Source organism: Hypanus sabinus, chromosome X1, assembly GCF_030144855.1.
Source record: "Hypanus sabinus isolate sHypSab1 chromosome X1, sHypSab1.hap1, whole genome shotgun sequence".
Taxonomy (NCBI): Eukaryota; Metazoa; Chordata; class Chondrichthyes; order Myliobatiformes; family Dasyatidae; genus Hypanus; species Hypanus sabinus.
In genome coordinates this window covers 4,836,389-4,853,054 of record NC_082738.1, presented here as the reverse complement: position 1 = coordinate 4,853,054, position 16,666 = coordinate 4,836,389, and the positions used below count along the sequence as shown (strand labels likewise).

The window sequence follows — 16,666 nt, the reverse complement described above, 5'->3', positions numbered from 1 at the left end:
TGTTGCATTTATGAAATTGATGAACTCCTGCAGAGAAAACGAAATTACATTTTTGCATGCAACAAAAACATTTTGAACTCCGAAAAAAAGACGTTGGGTTGAAGGTTACTCCATAGTTAGCCTACCTTGGATCGAAGAATTAAAAGAAAGCGCGCACTGGCGGGTGTCAGGCATTGGCAGTGGTGATGTATATTAATAGCGATAAAAAACACGTTGTAGCGGTGTGCTACACGCAGCGCTAAAATAAAGACACTGCAGTCAAAGGTAACTTTATTCGAACTAAACAGCCTTGCTTTAAAGCCTCCCTCAACCCATCCCCGTGGGTGCGGATGCTCCAAAAGACACGTACTCACAAACCCCCGTAGGCTATCTCCCTTAGCCGGAACGGTGGCTAATTGTGAGCCGGTTCGGATGTGCCAGGAAATGGGGTCTCCACAACGTTTTCAGATTGTACAAGATCACCATAATCTTCAAATTTCGAATTACATTTCAAAAACTAACAAACCACGGGGAGCCGCAGCACAGAGATGAAAGAGACGCATGCGGCTCTGGAGCCGCGGGTTGCCGACGCCTGCACTAAGACCATGCCCTCTAGTGCTGGACTCCTCTGAGAGAGAAAGCATTGTTTCAGTGTTTATCTGTCTATCTCCCTAAAAATCATATACGTCAATAAGATCACTTATTCTTCTACACACAAGTATCTGTTTAACATTTTTCCCCACCCTGGGATCATCCTGGTGCATTTACTCAGAATTACCTCCAGTAAAGTAACATAGAACATTCAGCAGTTCAGCACAGGAACAGGCCCTCTGGCCCATGATGTCTGCGCCAAATTCCAAATTAATTTAATCTGATCCACCTGCACATGGAGTACACTATTCATTCTGTACCTGTCTAAATGCCTCTTGACCAAAATCTGTGTTAGCAAATTGAAGGTGGTGGTGAAATTCACCATTGATATTACCCTGGTTTTCTTTATTATAATATCAGGATTCATATCTTCAGTTCAGTTAATATTCAGGATAATGCATACACAGGAGATATTTACAACCTAAAAAAAACTACGCATTGCAGATCAAACAAAGGTTAAAGTCCAAAACACCACTGAAACAGCAGATAGAATTACTGCTTCTTCTACTCTCCATTTTCATTTGCCTTCTTTGATAGTCTATGAACACAACTTCACTATTCCTTTTCTGTTGTTAATAGATTCCTATGTCTTTACATGGTACTGCTGTCACAAAATAACAATTTTCATGTCATATGTCAATGATTAGGAATCTGATTCTGGTTATGTTGTGTAAATGTCAGCTCTGGCCCAGTGGATAATACCGTCACCTTAGATTTGAACTATGCTGACATTTTAAGTAAAAGAAAAATTTTAAATGGGTCAGTACTTCAATGTACTATCTAGTTCTATATTGTTGCAAGTACTATCTTTCAACTGAGCATTTTAAACTGGAAACCCACTGCTTGGGTACCTGTAAAGAATTCCCTACTATTGTTTTAATTAACAGGGATATCGAGGAGCAGATAGAGAAACAGATCCTGGAAAGGTGTAATAACAACAACAGAGTTGTTGTGATGGGAGATTTTAATTTCCCAAATATCAATTGGCATCTCCCTAGAGTAAGGGGTTTAGATGGGGTGGAGTTTGTTAGGTGTGTTCAGGAAGGTTTCCTGACGCAATATGTAGATAAGCCTACAAGAGGAGAGGCTGTACTTGATTTGGTATTGGGAAATGAACCTGGTCAGGTGTCAGATCTCTCAATGGGAGAACATCTTGGAGATGGTGATCATAATTCTATCTCCCTTACAATAGCATTGGAGAGAGACAGCAACAGACAAGTTAGAAAAGCATTTAATTGGAGTAATGGAAATTATGAGGCTATCAGGCAGGAAAATGGAAGCTTAAACTAGAAACAGATGTTCTCAGGGAAAAGTACGGAAGGAAGAAATGTGACAAATATTCAGGGGATATTCGCGTAGAGTTCTGTATAGGTATGTCACAATGATATAGGGAAGTTATGGTGGAGTACAGGAATCATGGTGTACAAAGGCTGTAATAAATCTAGTCAAGAAGAAAAGAAAAGCTTACATAAGGTTTAGAGAGCTAAGTAATGTTAGAGATCTAGAAGATTATAAGGAAGGAACTTAAGAAGGAAATTAGGAGAGCCAGAAGGGGCCATGAGAAGGCCTTGGCTGGCAGGATTAAAGAAAACCCCAAGGCATTCTACAAGTATGTGAAGAGCAAGAGGACAAGACATGAAAGAATAGGACCTATCAAATGTGACAGTGGCAAAGTGTGTATGGAACCAGAGGGAATAGCAGAGCTACTTAATGAATACTTTACTTCAGTATTCACTATGGAAAAGGATCTTGGCATTTGGAGTGATTACTTGTAACAGACTGAAAAGCTTGCGCATGTAGATATTAAGAATGAGGATGTGCTGATGTTTTTGGAAAGCATCAAGTTGGATAAGTCACTGGGACCGGATGAGGTGTACCCCAGGCTACTGTGGGGGCGAGGGAGGAGATTGATGATGCAAGCATCATCATCAGAGGCTCAGCAATGGGGACAGGAGAGGTTGCAGAGGATTGGAGGTTTGCAGATGTGGATTGGAGGCTTGCAGATGTTGTTCACGAAAAGGAGTAGAGAGAGCCCCAGAAATCATACACCAGTGAGTCTTACCTCAGCGGTTGGTAAATTGATGGAAAAGATCCTGAGAGGCAGGATTTATGAACATTTGGAGAGGCATAACATGATTAGGAGTAGTCAGCATGGCTTTGTCAAAGGCAGGTCGTGCCTTACGAGCCTGATTGAATTTTTTGAGGATGCGACTAAACTCGTTGATGAAGGAAGAGCAGTAGATGTAGTGTATATGGATCTCAGCAAGGCATTTGATAAGGTATCCCATTCAAGGCTTATTGAGAAAATAAGGCATGAGATCCAAGGGGACATTGCTTTGTAGATCCAGAACTGGCTTGCCCACAGAAGGCAAAGAGTGGTTGTAGACGGGTCATATTCTGCATGGAGGTTGGTGACCAGTGGGGTGCCTCAGGGATCTTACTCTTTGTGATTTTTATAAATGACCTGGATTAGTAAGTTTGCTGATGGCACAGAGGTTGGAGGTGTTGTGGATAGTGTGGAGGGCTGTCAGGGGTTACAACGGGACATTCATAGGATGCAAAACTGGGCTGAGAAGTGGCAGATGGCGTTCAACCCAGAGAAGTGTGAAGTGGTTCATTTTGGTAGGTCAAATATGACGGCAGAATATAGTATTAATGGCAAGACTCTTGGCAGTGTGAAGGATCAGAGAGATCTTGGGGTCTGAGCCCATAGGATGCTCAAAGCAGCTGCGCAGATTGACTCTGTGGTTAAGGCGGCGTATGGTGTATTGGCCATCATCAATCGTGGAATTGAATTTAGGAGCCAAGAGGTAATGTTGCAGCTTTATAGGACCCTGGTAAGACCCCTCTTGGAGTACTGTGATCAGTTCTGGTCGCCTCATTACAGGACGGATGTGGAAGCCATAGAAAGGGTGCAGAGGAGATTTACAAGGATGTTGCCTGGATTGGGGAGCATGCTTTATGAGAATAGGTTGAGTGAACTCGGCCTTTTCTCCTTGGAGTGTTGTAGGACGATTATAGGTGACCTGAGAGAGGTGTACAAGATGATGAGAGGCATTGATCGTGTGGATAGTCAGAGGCTTTTTTCCCAGGGCTGAAATGGTTGCCACAAGAGGACACAGGTTTAAGGTGAGGGGAAGTAGGTACAGAGGAGATGTCAGGGGTAAGTTCTTTATTGTTTAAAATGCAGAGTGTGGTGAGTGCGCGGAATGGGCTGCCGACAAGTGGTGGATAAGATAGGGTCTTTAGAGACTCTTGGATAGGTACATGGAGCTTAGAAAAATAGAGAGCTATAGATAAGCCTAGTAATTTCTCAGGCAGGGACATGTTCGGCACAACTTTGTTGGACGAAGGGCCTGTATTGTGTTGTAGGTTTTCTATATTTCTCTGTAACATTTGGGGAGGTTTACTGTGATTCCCAGATCAGTACTAATCTCTCAATTAACAACACAAAAACATGACGCACTATTACAGAGGAGCACTGTAGTGTAGTGGCCAGCACAACACTTTAGAGTACCAGTGACCAGGTTCAATTCCCACCACTGTCTGTAAGGAGTATGTACATTCTCACCATGACCGAGTGGGTTCCTATCCATTGGTCCCCTTTTGATGTGTTGCACATTCCTACAGCAAATGTCAGCGCAGTATTACGCAGGGAAACTGAACAAATTCTTTATGCCACTTTCATAAACTCCAGTGGAGTGACAAAGAAATAATATTGGACATTTTAGAAATAAGCAGCTGGGAGCAAAACAAACCAACAGCTTCCTGATGAGAGAACTGATTCACTTGGCCTTCCAAGACAAAATGCGTATCATTCAAGTTCTTCAAGTTTAGTGTCAAACATCACTGTAATGCATTTGTTTATTTGCTTATGGTCAGGAATTTTACAACAGAACTCATAAGCAGGACACTTTTAAAAAATAAAAACTAAATTAAAACATTTTAAGTTTGAAATAATTAATCGATGAAAGCAAGCCAGGAATTTCAACAATTCAAACCTGGCCCCCTTCTGTAGACAATAAAGTGAATATGATTCATGGCAATTAACCCTTAAATGGTCTCTGACCTTACATGATCCAATTTCTTCCTACAAAAGTGACTGAATTTCATTGGCCTAAAGCACTTTGCGTCAACTCATGATCACGAAAGACAATAAGTGGAAATTATTTGACTATTTGTCCAATTTCCAAAACAGATTTAAAACAACCTGAAAATTGAAAGAATGTTTAACTTTGTCTGGTCCAGCAGTAAACTTTGATTGGCACACATCTATAAAGTGTACTACAGTTACACACCCAGCATCTCTCAAATCTTTCACCTTTACTACCAATGACAATGATGACAGCAGCTTACAGATTCCTCTTAAGTCACACAAAACCAAAATACACTGTTCTTCGTTTGTCATCGTTAGACCTCCCTCCATAAAATCAACGTGGAGTACCTTTATCAGAGGTCTACAGCAGGTCAAGAAGACTGCTCACCACCACCTCAGAAGCAATCAAAGATGGACAATAAATGCTGGCTTCCAAATAATCAATAAAAAAATGACTAAAAAGAAAAACGTGCATGTTTCTGCACAAAGATAATGACTGCTCACTAGCATCCATACTGCTGCTACTATAATCAAAACTCTAAACTATTAGCCTATGAAAATATATAATTATAGCTCTGCCGATGGGATAACAACATAGGACAAGTACTTCCATTTGTACATAAATGTAGGATGGAAAGCTCCAGCCAGACATTTACAAGCAAAATGAGGAAATACATTTGCCCACACAAACTGTGGAAATTGGGAACTTACCCCTTCAGTTATCATGGGTTTGCTGATCTATCTAAAATTTCCAACAACAAGATAAGCAAAGTTTGCTTCTCAGTGGAAAGATTTTTGGAGATCAGCCTCTGTAAGCTTAGTACACAGCATTGGGTTCAAAGTAAATTATCAAAGTACTCATCACCATGTACTGCCCTGAGATTCATTTTCTTGCGGGCAATCACAGCAAATACAAGAAAAACAATAGAATCGATGAAGACCACACCCAACAGGATGGACAACCACCAATGTGCAAAAACAAACACTGCAAATACAAAAATAAATAATAATAAATAAGCAATAAATCTTGATAGCATGAGATGAAGAGTCATTGAAAGCAAGTGCATAGGTTGTATGAACAGCTCAATGATGGGGTGAGTGAAGCCATCACCACTGTTTCTAGAACCAGTTTATGGAGTTAAATGGCCCTATTCTTGTTCCAGCATAGACTAAAAGCCAACAACATGCCAGAACATAAGGGCTTCTTTAATTCCCAAAAGAATAGGTGAACTATTAGATCAAAGACAAATAGTCAATGAGGTTTAGTGCATCAGCTGGCTTTATAAATGGCTGAAGATCTTCCTGGAGCTACCAATGCAGAGTAAAAACTGCTTTACCTAAATGGCATGTTTGGACAATAACCATTTACACAGTACAAGGGCAACACAGTTGCACAGGGGCTACTGTAACACTTTATAGCGCCAGTAATCAGTGTTCAGTTCCCGCCGCTGACCATGAGGAGTTTGCGTTCTCCCCATGACTGCATGGGGAGCTCTGGTTTCCAGAACTCCAGGTGCTTTGGTTTCCCTCCACAGAAGTTCAAAAGATGCATGAGTAGCAAGTTGCAGCTATGCTATATTGGCATGGTGATATTTGTGGGGTGCTCCCCAGCACTTTCTAAGGCTGTGTTCGTCGTTAACGCAAACAACGCAGTTGACTGTATGTTTCAATGCACACGTGACAAATAAAGCTAATCTTTATCTTTCACATTTACACAATGTCTGTAAAATCTGAACACTGCATCCCTCTCTCTCTCACTATGAGGGTTGGTAGTGGAAGCTGGAACGGGGGGGGGATAGAAATGGAAATGGATTTGCGATGGCTGAAACAGCAAGACAGCAATCTCACAATTTAATAATGTAGCCAAATCCCAAGCAAAGTAAAATATTAACCAGTGAGGATTGATCAGAGATCCGTTCTTAGGAGCCAGTAAACAATTATTATTGAGAAATACAGTCAGCCTATTTTTCATATGATTTGAATGTCTTTCTTCAACATTTGTGATAGACGTATTGTTCGAATATAAGGTTATCCAATGTTCTGATCTATCTACTTACCAAATTTAAAACCAACCATAGAAACATTTGCATTCACCCAAGAAAAACAGCAGCCACTTGCTTTTCTGGGGAAGTTGTGAGGGAAGCAACCATAATATTGCAGCATTCCCTCTAAACAGGTTTTGTTAACCAGGGTGTGGCAAAGTTCCACCCTGTGCTGCCCATTGTTCACCAGAAACACATTTCTAAACTAGGTTTTTGCAAGGCCCATCACCTGTCCCCTCAAGTTCACACTTTTGTAAAGTGTACCCATTAAAACTAGATTATACTCAGAGGAAGCCCCACTTGTTTAATAGGGTAGTTCCACACATTGGAGATTGTGTTCTTAAAATTAATAATTCAAAGATAGCAGATTCAAATCTACCATGGTAGTTAAGGAATTTGAATTCGCTCTAAGCATTGTTATTGCAAATTGAGTAAAAGCCAGATTGTGGCAAAAAAAGAGAACTGAACTGGTTCATCACTGCCTTGAAGGAAGGGAGCATCACTCTCCTACATTGTGCGTTGCAATAATATGATCAAACCTCCTCTGTCTCCTCAGAGAACCTGGGAGAGACCTGTTGATACTGACCCACCAGTCTAAAAAATTTAGAGATAATGACAGGAGAATAAACGAGTACAAACAAGAGAAAATCTGCAGATGCTGGAAATCCAAGCAACACACACGAAATGCTGGGGGAATTCAGCAGGTCCAGCGGCATCAATGGGGGGGGGGGAGGGTAGGGGGGTTAGAGTGGGAAAGAGTACAGTCGACGTCTCGGGCCGAGACCCTTCAACAGGACTGAACAAGTAATGGTAAAGGCCGGAAGGAAGAAGCGGTGGTTTAATCCACACAACTAGATAGAAATACTCAAAGAAATTCATCGGTAACAACTGGACAAATCTGAACTAGTTCAAAGGCAGCACCATTACTGCACGGGGGCACCCAGACTAGCAGCGGCCGTATCAGGTTTACGTGGGCAGGCCGAAGTGAACCAGGAGCCGGGGGCGGTAATCAATTTACCTACTGAGCACCCCAGCTGCTGCTTCTCTGCCCCGCCGGTAACCTTGACCGGGGGCAGCAAATCGGTTCCAGGAAGCCCTTAACATTTTAAAACAAACTGATTTTTGTTTTGTTGTGACTTGCTAATTCACCCAACAGCGACTCAATGAGAAGACGTCCCACAAGCGCAGAGGTGACACAGAGCCTGTTGCTTCCCGGAGAGTATCAAGGGCAGGCAAAAAGACACAAACGATTGTTCTCATCACTGCTCTCGGGAGAAACAACGAAGTTGACCTCTGTAGAAACCTGAAAGTTTTAAGTACCCATTACAAAATGACGACTTTGAACGCTGCAGCACGCCACAATCTGTTTCCTTCACCCCCCGACCACACACATTTCATGAAAGACTCCCAATCAATAATCACAACAAACCGAGCAAGGAGGAAAATTAATTCTTACCAACTATCCAGACCTGCTGTAACTAAAACTGAGTGCGCCGCTTTAGTTAATACAGCTGCGTTTATTCTACAAATGTTTGCGTGTCCCGTGAAAAGTAGGTGCATGAAACCCTTGAACTGCTTCCAGCTAAATGCCTGGCGTTGTAATGAATGACAAAGATAATCTAGTTTTACTGCCTTTCCTGCTTTCTGACTGCAAAGCACGCCTGCATCATTCACGCCCCTTCATGATAGTACAGCCAGTGACACAGGTACCCACCTACCTACACCTGAAAAGGGGAGGAGCCCAGAAATTTAAACCAGCCATAACAACTTTAAAAATCCACAACCATGGGCCTGGCTGCATTTTTGGAAATCCTTCTGCGTGTTAATGAGTTGGAGGACGAGAGTGCCTCTTTAATTCCAGGCAAAGCACACCAAATAAAAAAAGCAACCTTAAGCAAAAAAAGTACAAATCTTTCCTTAGTCTTCCTGTTCTGGAGTTGATGTGTAATAATAGTTACTGTTGTTTGAAATATTCTGACCTTTGAACGCCACACCCAATACCACTTCAAATAAACTTACCCATCCCACTCACATCACAGAATTGGATGTTGGCCAGCTGCGTGGCTCTTACAATGTTTAACACCACACCAAGCGATAGGTTTAACAGTGGAATGAAGGATAGAGATTGGTGCATCTGTTCCCGGTAACAGGCTTTACAGGATTTTTGTTTTCATGAATTTTCTTCTCCTGAGGCGGTTCCTTGACATCAGGGATGTGTGATTCCAATGCAGTGTTGTGGGTTCTGATGAAGGCTATGTGAGAACTGCTAATCCTTTCAAACTTGGGGCCAGGCAGTGCTTGACAGGCAAGTGGGTAAAGCTCATGCGTTTCTTCCACCACTTAGACTGGGCCTCCTTGTGTTCCTGATGCATAGACCTGAGGTTCTCGATACTATCTTTATTTCCAGACTATAAAGATTCAAGATTGTTCAATGTTATTTCCAGCACACAAGTGTAAAAGAGAACAAAATCATTATTACGCTGGATCCTATACACTACAAAAAAACATAGAAGATAAAGAAAACAATAATAAAAACACATACAATATAAATACATAAAATAGCTTATGTACATTGATTGTATGTCCATAAAGTGACACTATGTTGTACATAAAGTGACTGACAGAAAAATAATGAAGTAATGGCGAGTTCGTGGGTGGAGGTGTTGATGAGACTTCTGCTTGGGGAAAGTAACTATTTTTGAGTCTAGTGGTCTTGGCATGAGTGCTATGAACACTCCTCCCTGATGGGAGTGGGACAAACAGTTCATGAGCAGGGTGTTCTAAGAAATTTCTCCTCATCTCTATTCTAAATGGACGTCCCTCTATTTTGAGACTGATGAAGTGTCTCAGTCCAAAATATCAGCTTCTTATTCCGCTCCATAGATGCTGTCTGATCTGATGAATTCCTCCAGAATTTTGGTTGTGTTGCTCAAGATCTCCAGCATTTGCAGAATATCTTGTATTTGTGAACATACGAAGCAGGTTTTCCCCTGCAAGGTTGCAGCGACAGATCTTCTGTTTTCACTGATGTTAGTATTGACCAGGACTTTGGGAGATCTAACCACAACTTTTCAGAATCAGAATCAGAATCAGACTTTAATCGCCAAGTCCCTGTACACATACAAGGAATTTACTTCCGGCAGATGTTGTCTCTCTGCTCATAACAGATGATAAATATAAATGAAAATATAGATTATACATACAAGTAGTGCAATCCAAGTAATAGTTAGCCGACAGTTAACCGGCAGTTAACTGTTCAGCAAAGTGACCACAGTAGGGAAAAAACTTCTCCAGTGCCTATTAGTCTTAGTCTGGAGGGATCTGAAGCGCCTACCAGACGGAAGCAGTTCAAACAGTCCGTGCGCAGGATGGGAGGAGTCCTTTATGATGTTTCCCGCCCTCTTCTTCAACCTGGAAGAGTACAGGTCCACAATAGAGGGCAAGGAGGCTCCAATGATGCGCTCGGCAGTCCTCACTGTGCGCTGTAGTCTGGTTCTATCCTTCTTGGTGGCGGCTCCAAATCACACAGTGATGGGGGTGCACAAGACAGACTCAATGACTGCAGTGTGGAACTGCAGCAGCAATTCCTGAGGCAGACCATATTTCCTCAAGAGCTGCAGGAAGTGCATCTGCTGCTGGGCCTTCTTCAAGATGGAGCTGATGTTCTTGTATGTAATTATATGTATGTAACTTGTATGTAATTATAGAAGGGTTTTCATGTTCAAAAGGAGGTTTGGTTCCATGAAGTTGAATGAAACCAAATGCAAGAAGCAGGAGTCAAAATATAGAATCTATTATATAATATGTTTAAGGAACATACTTTCTATTGAAGGAAACTACCTCATGTCCCCATTCTAAATCACAACCTTCCAACATGCTTGAGAATGTCACCACTGATCATAACAATGGACAAAAATCACTGATGAGAATAATTTAGTGAAACACTAACACACAACACATAGTACTGGCGAAGAAAATGAAAATCCAGAGCCATCAGAGAGTGAGTTATAATTTCTACATATGCTTAGATAAATCAAACAGCCAAGAGCAATTTAGAGAATGAATTCACAGAATCCATTGATCTTTAGAATCATTTAGGGGTTTCGGCACTTTCTCTGTAACTGGAGCACTTTATATTATTGTGTTCCTTTTCTACCTCAGTTTACAGTTGAAATGGATGGCATGTATCACAAAGTTTTTCGGAACATGTGACTAAAATAAGCTAATTTACTAATTAAGTATATTTTCAATAATTAATGTGTGTCACTTGGTTTTCTGTTCCACAGTGGGATTGGAATGGGGTAGTGACTGTGCTGTAGTTGGGGAGGTAATGGTGGGATTGGATTTGATTCACAACCACAGTTTAGAGAGGTTTTGGGTGGAAAGGAGGCAAATTCTAGAATTCATGGATGGTTGATTAATGGGGATGGAATGGGGGATGGAAAACAGTAGTGAGGTATTGGGGAAAGGAGGATCAAATCAAGTCACCTTTGGATGTCAGGTGTTGAGACTGAGATTAGGGATAGTGGGAGGAGGAGGAGGCAAAGAGAGGAATCAGTGCATCATTAGGGTGACCCTCTTTCCCCAACCCAAGAGTTGAAAGGTGTGTAATTTGCCTACTGTCATAACAGGTCTACAGCAGATGCCAGTTCACTGGCTCTTCACTCAACCATGGAACATCTGAACAGCAAGTCATCTAAAAGTCTGACAGACTTCTTTAGGTGTGTGGTGGAAAGTATATTGGCTGGCTACATCATAGACTTGGATGGAAAAACCAATGCCCTTAAGTGGAAAATCCTACAAAAGTAGTGTATAGGCCCAGTTCATCATCGGTAAAGCCACTGAGCACATCTACATGAAGCGCTGTTTCTGGAAAACAACATCCATCATCAAGGTTCCTCACCATCCAGGCCATGCTCTCTACTCGCTGTTGGCCTCGGGAAGAAAGTACCGGAGCCTCAGGACTCATAGCACAGGGCTCAGGAACAGTTATTACCCCTCAGCCATCGGGCTCTTAAACCAGAGTGGATAACTTCATCCACCCCATCACTGAACCAGTTCCCACAACCTATGGACTTGCATTCAAGGCATCTTCTCCTCATGTTCTCAATATTTATTGCATATTTATTCATTATTATTAATATTTTTTTATCTTTCCTTTTGTATTTGCACAAGTTTGTTGCTTTTTGCACATTGGTTGTTTGTTTGTCCTGTCGAGTACAATCTCTATTTGGTTTCCTGTATTTACCGTGAATGTCCACATGAAAATGAATCTCAGGGTTGTATTTGGTGAACTCGCACCAAATGCAATATATCCAAATGCCAATGATGCATTATTAGTTACAAAAGTAAACAGTATAGAGAATCCAAATTTGTAAACAATTTTTGAAGGGTTAACTGAGCAGAGAACAATGACGCAAATAATGAAAACATGAATAAACAAAAGACTTCTGTTCCTGGTGAAAATAATAGGAAAACAGAACTTATTTTTAAATGGATAAAAGCAAATAGAAATGCAGAACATTGCCATACAGGTTCAGCAAGCAATTAGGAAGGTAAATAGTTGACCTTTATTACGGGGGGATGGTGTACAATAGTAGGAAGTGTTGTTGCTATTGTACTTCATTGGAGTGTTATTCTAGAGATCTGTGGTAATTGTCTAGAGTATGATCTACATGTACAACTTTGTAACTGAAAAGACAAGTGTGTAAATTGCACAGTGTTTCTCTGATGTTGGCAAGTGATGATCAAAATCAGGTTTAATATCACTGGCATAAGTCATGAAATTTGTTGTTATGCAGCAGCAGTACATTGCAATACATAACAATAAAAACTGTGAATTACACTATATATATAAAATTAAATAAGTAGTGTCAAAAAAAGTAGTGAGATAGTGTTCATGGGTTCAATGCCAATCAGAAGTCTGATGGCAAGGGGAAGAAGCTGTTCCTGAAACGTTGAGTGTGTGCCTTCAGGCTCCTGTACCTCCTCCATGATGGTAGCAGTGAGACGAGGGCATGTCCTGTGTGATGGGGGTCCTTAATGATGGATGCCACCTTTCTGAGGCATCGCTCCTTGAAGATGTCCTGAATTCTGAAGAGGCTGGTACCCATGATGGAGCTGATTGAGTTCACAATTGCCTACTGCTTACTTCAATCCTGTGTAGTGCCCCCTCCCACCTCCCCACACCAGATGGTGATGCAGCAGTTAGGATGCCCTCCATGGTACTTTTGTAGAAATTTTCGAGTGTCTTTGGTGAAATCTCCTCAAGTCTTCTCAAACTCCTAAGGAAATATAGCCACTGCCATGCCTTCTTTGTAACTGCATCTGTATGTTGAGCCCAAGGATAGATCCTCAGAAATGTTAACAACCAGGAACTTGAAATTGATCATCCTTTCTACTTTGGATCCCTCTGTGAGGACTGGCATGTGTTTCCTCATCTTAATAATCAGCTAAGGTTTCTGATGGTGCTTGTTTTTTTTTACTTTGTTTTGGAAAGTGGGTATTTATTACATCTTAACAGCCTTTAGGATACCAACTATGAACCTTCTTCTGAAGATGCAGCTCTTTGTGTGCTGAAGATGTACATGCATGTACTCAGTATGTAGTTCCAGGATTCTGATACAATGATGATTACGGAATGACATTAAATGTGGAGCAGGGAGGAGAGGGAGGAGGAAGAGACTGCGACCGACCGCCATCAACGGCTCATAGATGCACACACAGATGCAACAGAGAGTCTGCCTACTGTAAAGCGAATCAAAAAGAGCCAGATCTCAAAACATCCTGACATTATTGCAGCAAGAAGTATGGTCAATGCTCGTCATGCTGAACTCAGAAGGAGCGAAACAGAAGAGCTAAGAGACAAGTTCAAGACAGCAAAGAAGAATCTCTTTGCCACCTACGACCGACTGAAGGAAGAGGAATGAGCTGAGAGGATTAGAGGGTAGAGGCTGCTAATGCAGACAAGCAGCATGGAGAAGCATGGCACCTAGTCAATGAGATCAGCAGATGGAAGGAGTCCCCATCAGGTCAAATAAGTGGTAAAACAGCAGAGGACCGTGTCCAAACATGGTTTACCCACTTCAAGAACCTGCTGGGAAGCCCTCTAACGATTACAGAAGAAGAAAAGGACATACCCACAATACTAACACATCAGCATCAATGACGGCCCATTCACCATTGAGGAACTGAAGAAAGCCAAATATGCACTCAAACAGGGCAGGATTGCTGGACCAGATGGGACACCACCAGATGTCCTTAAGAACTGCGACCTGGATGACATCTTGGACATGTGTAATACAACACTGATGAAAGGCGACAAACCAGAACAGTGGTCACTCTCAAACATTATCGCTGTCTCCAAGTCTGGATCCCTCACGAAGACAGATAACTACCGTGGTATCAGCTTGACCTGCATCTTAGCAAAGCTATACAATCGGGTGATCTTGAACAGGATTCGCACTGCCATTGGCCCTAAGCTAACCTCAATCAGAATGGTTTTTGGCAGAAGTACAAAACAGTAATGCAAATACTTGCTCTCCGTAGAATCATCGAGGAAGACAAGAAGAACAACCTACCAGCTGTGCTTACTTTCACTGATTTTCGCAAAGCTTTCAACTCCATTCACCGAGGTAAAATGCTGAAGATTGTGAAAGCTTACGGAGTGCCAGACCATCTACTGAGAGCAACAGAGTCCAACTATACTGAAACCATAGTGAAAGTTGTATTACCAGACAGAGAAACAGCAGTGTTCGAGCTCCTAGCTGGTGAGACACTCTGGCAACCTACATCTTTATAATCGTCCTTGATTACACTCTACATCAAGCTACCAAAGTTTATGACAAGCTTGGCTTTACCATAAAACCAGGACAAACCAAAAGGGTCAGACCAGTTACGCTCACAGATCTCGATTTTGCAGATGACATTGTCCTGCTGTCTGACCAGATGGAGGAAGCACAGCAGCTACTGACAAAAGTGGACATTGAGTGAAATAAAGTTGGACTTCACCTCAACGCTAAAAAGATAGAGTACACGGCGTTCAAATGCAATGAAGGTACTCTCAAGACCATAAAGAATGATACCATTAAGAACGTCTTAGACTTCAAGTAGCTCGGGTCAAAAATGATGAGTTCGGAGAAGGACATAAAGATACGGAAGGCGCTGGCGTGGAGGGCAATGAACAACATGAAGGAAATCTGGAGGTCAAACCTGACCAGAGGGCTCAAAAAGAGGATCTTCATAGCAGTCATAGAGTCCATTTTCATGTATGGATGCGAGACATGGACATACACCAAGACCATGTGAAAGTCACTAGATGGTTGCTATACACGGATGCTCCGGATGGCTCTTGACGTGAGTTGGCAACAGCACATGACAAACGTCGAGGTCTATAACGACCTACTGATGCTCACTACTAAAATCAAGGTGAGAAGACTGCAACTAGCGGGTCACTGTCTACACCACCCTGAGCTACCTGCCAGCCTAGTCATGACATGGGAGCCCAAGCATGGGAGGATGAACCCTGGGCACCCTCCCAAGACTATGATCAACACGCTTCTAGAAGATAGCGACGCGGCTAATGTAGATGAACTGAACACACTGATGAGGGAGAGGTAGGGGCGGAGAGTCCGTCATTGTGCCCGACACCGGCCCCCTAGGCCTCAGTCGATGTAGTAGTAGTAGTAGATCAGGTTCATGGTTGATTAATCTGCTGATGTTAATTGTCTAGGGATATGACCACTTGAGTAAAGCAGAGGGCAACTAACAGCAGTTGTTAAAAACAAAATGCTTCAGGTTAACAGTGGGGAAAAAGAACCAAAGCACTGGGATAACTTGCAGCACCCAGACATCTAAACTTGTTTTTCCTGTCACTGTTTCTTTTGGAGTTTCAGGCAATGAATTGGAAATAGGGCTGGATGTATTGTCCAGCAAGGAGGGCCACATTAGTGAGTGGATTATTTAAAGTACAGAAGATACAAACCACAACAACTTCCAATAAATGCGGGGTTAATTCTTTGGAAAATGCAGTGAGTGAAACTTAGTTACATACATAAGGATTACATTCACAAATCAACCACTGTCTTTCCAAGATCATCAGGCTTGATTGATAAGAAATTACTCAATCATTTGCATCATTGCAGGCTAGTGTAATGTATACTGGAATTGATTTACTTATCTATTATTATTTTTCTTGTATTGAACTGCTGTTGCTGTTGATAAATTTCATGACACATGCCAGTGATAATAAACCTGATTCTGATTTTGTGTTTTTTTCGCAATCTCTGCAAAAAGGCATTGTTTATTCACCTTTCAATTATTAAAGCACCAGACTGATTTGGAAAGGTCAGGTATGGGTTGAAATGTGGTGGTAGGCTCCAGGCCCCGAGCATATCAATGCGACAGTGCCTGGGTCCTAGAGCGAGGAATAGCCCAATGTTTGGACGAGTTAAACACCAGGCTAGTTTTAAAATATAGGGTGTCGGGACCAGAGTTAAGGGTCAGGCCGGTTCTGCTTGCTATTCCATGATGTTTAGTCGGCTCTGCTTTAAACTGAGGCAGAGGCTGTGGCCTGCTCCAAGCTTCATGTCTATGGACTCACTTCCATTCGGAATGCTGGTGCATGCTTTTACTGTTTGCATGATTTGTTTTTTTTCTCTCTGCGTATTGGGTGTTTGTTGGAATTTTTTTTTGATGGGCCCTTTTGGGTTTCTTGCTTTGTGGCTGCCTGTTAGGAGACAAATCTCAAGGTTGTATAATACATACGTACTTCGATAATAAATGTATTTGGAATTTTGAACTTTGAAATTTGTGCTTCTCTTTCCCTCTTGATGGAAAATTCCCAAGACTTAGTTTTCATTATTTAACATCAGTCTGGCAGCATTGTCCTGTAATATTC

General features: G+C 41.9%; 1 protein-coding gene across 3 annotated transcripts in view; it reads right to left on the bottom strand.

Annotated features, from left to right (window-relative positions):
• The window catches only part of arhgap27 (Rho GTPase activating protein 27), a 245,426-nt gene that overhangs the window by 91,486 nt on the left and 137,274 nt on the right, over window positions 1-16,666 (bottom strand). The gene's annotated exons all lie outside the window — the stretch shown is intronic.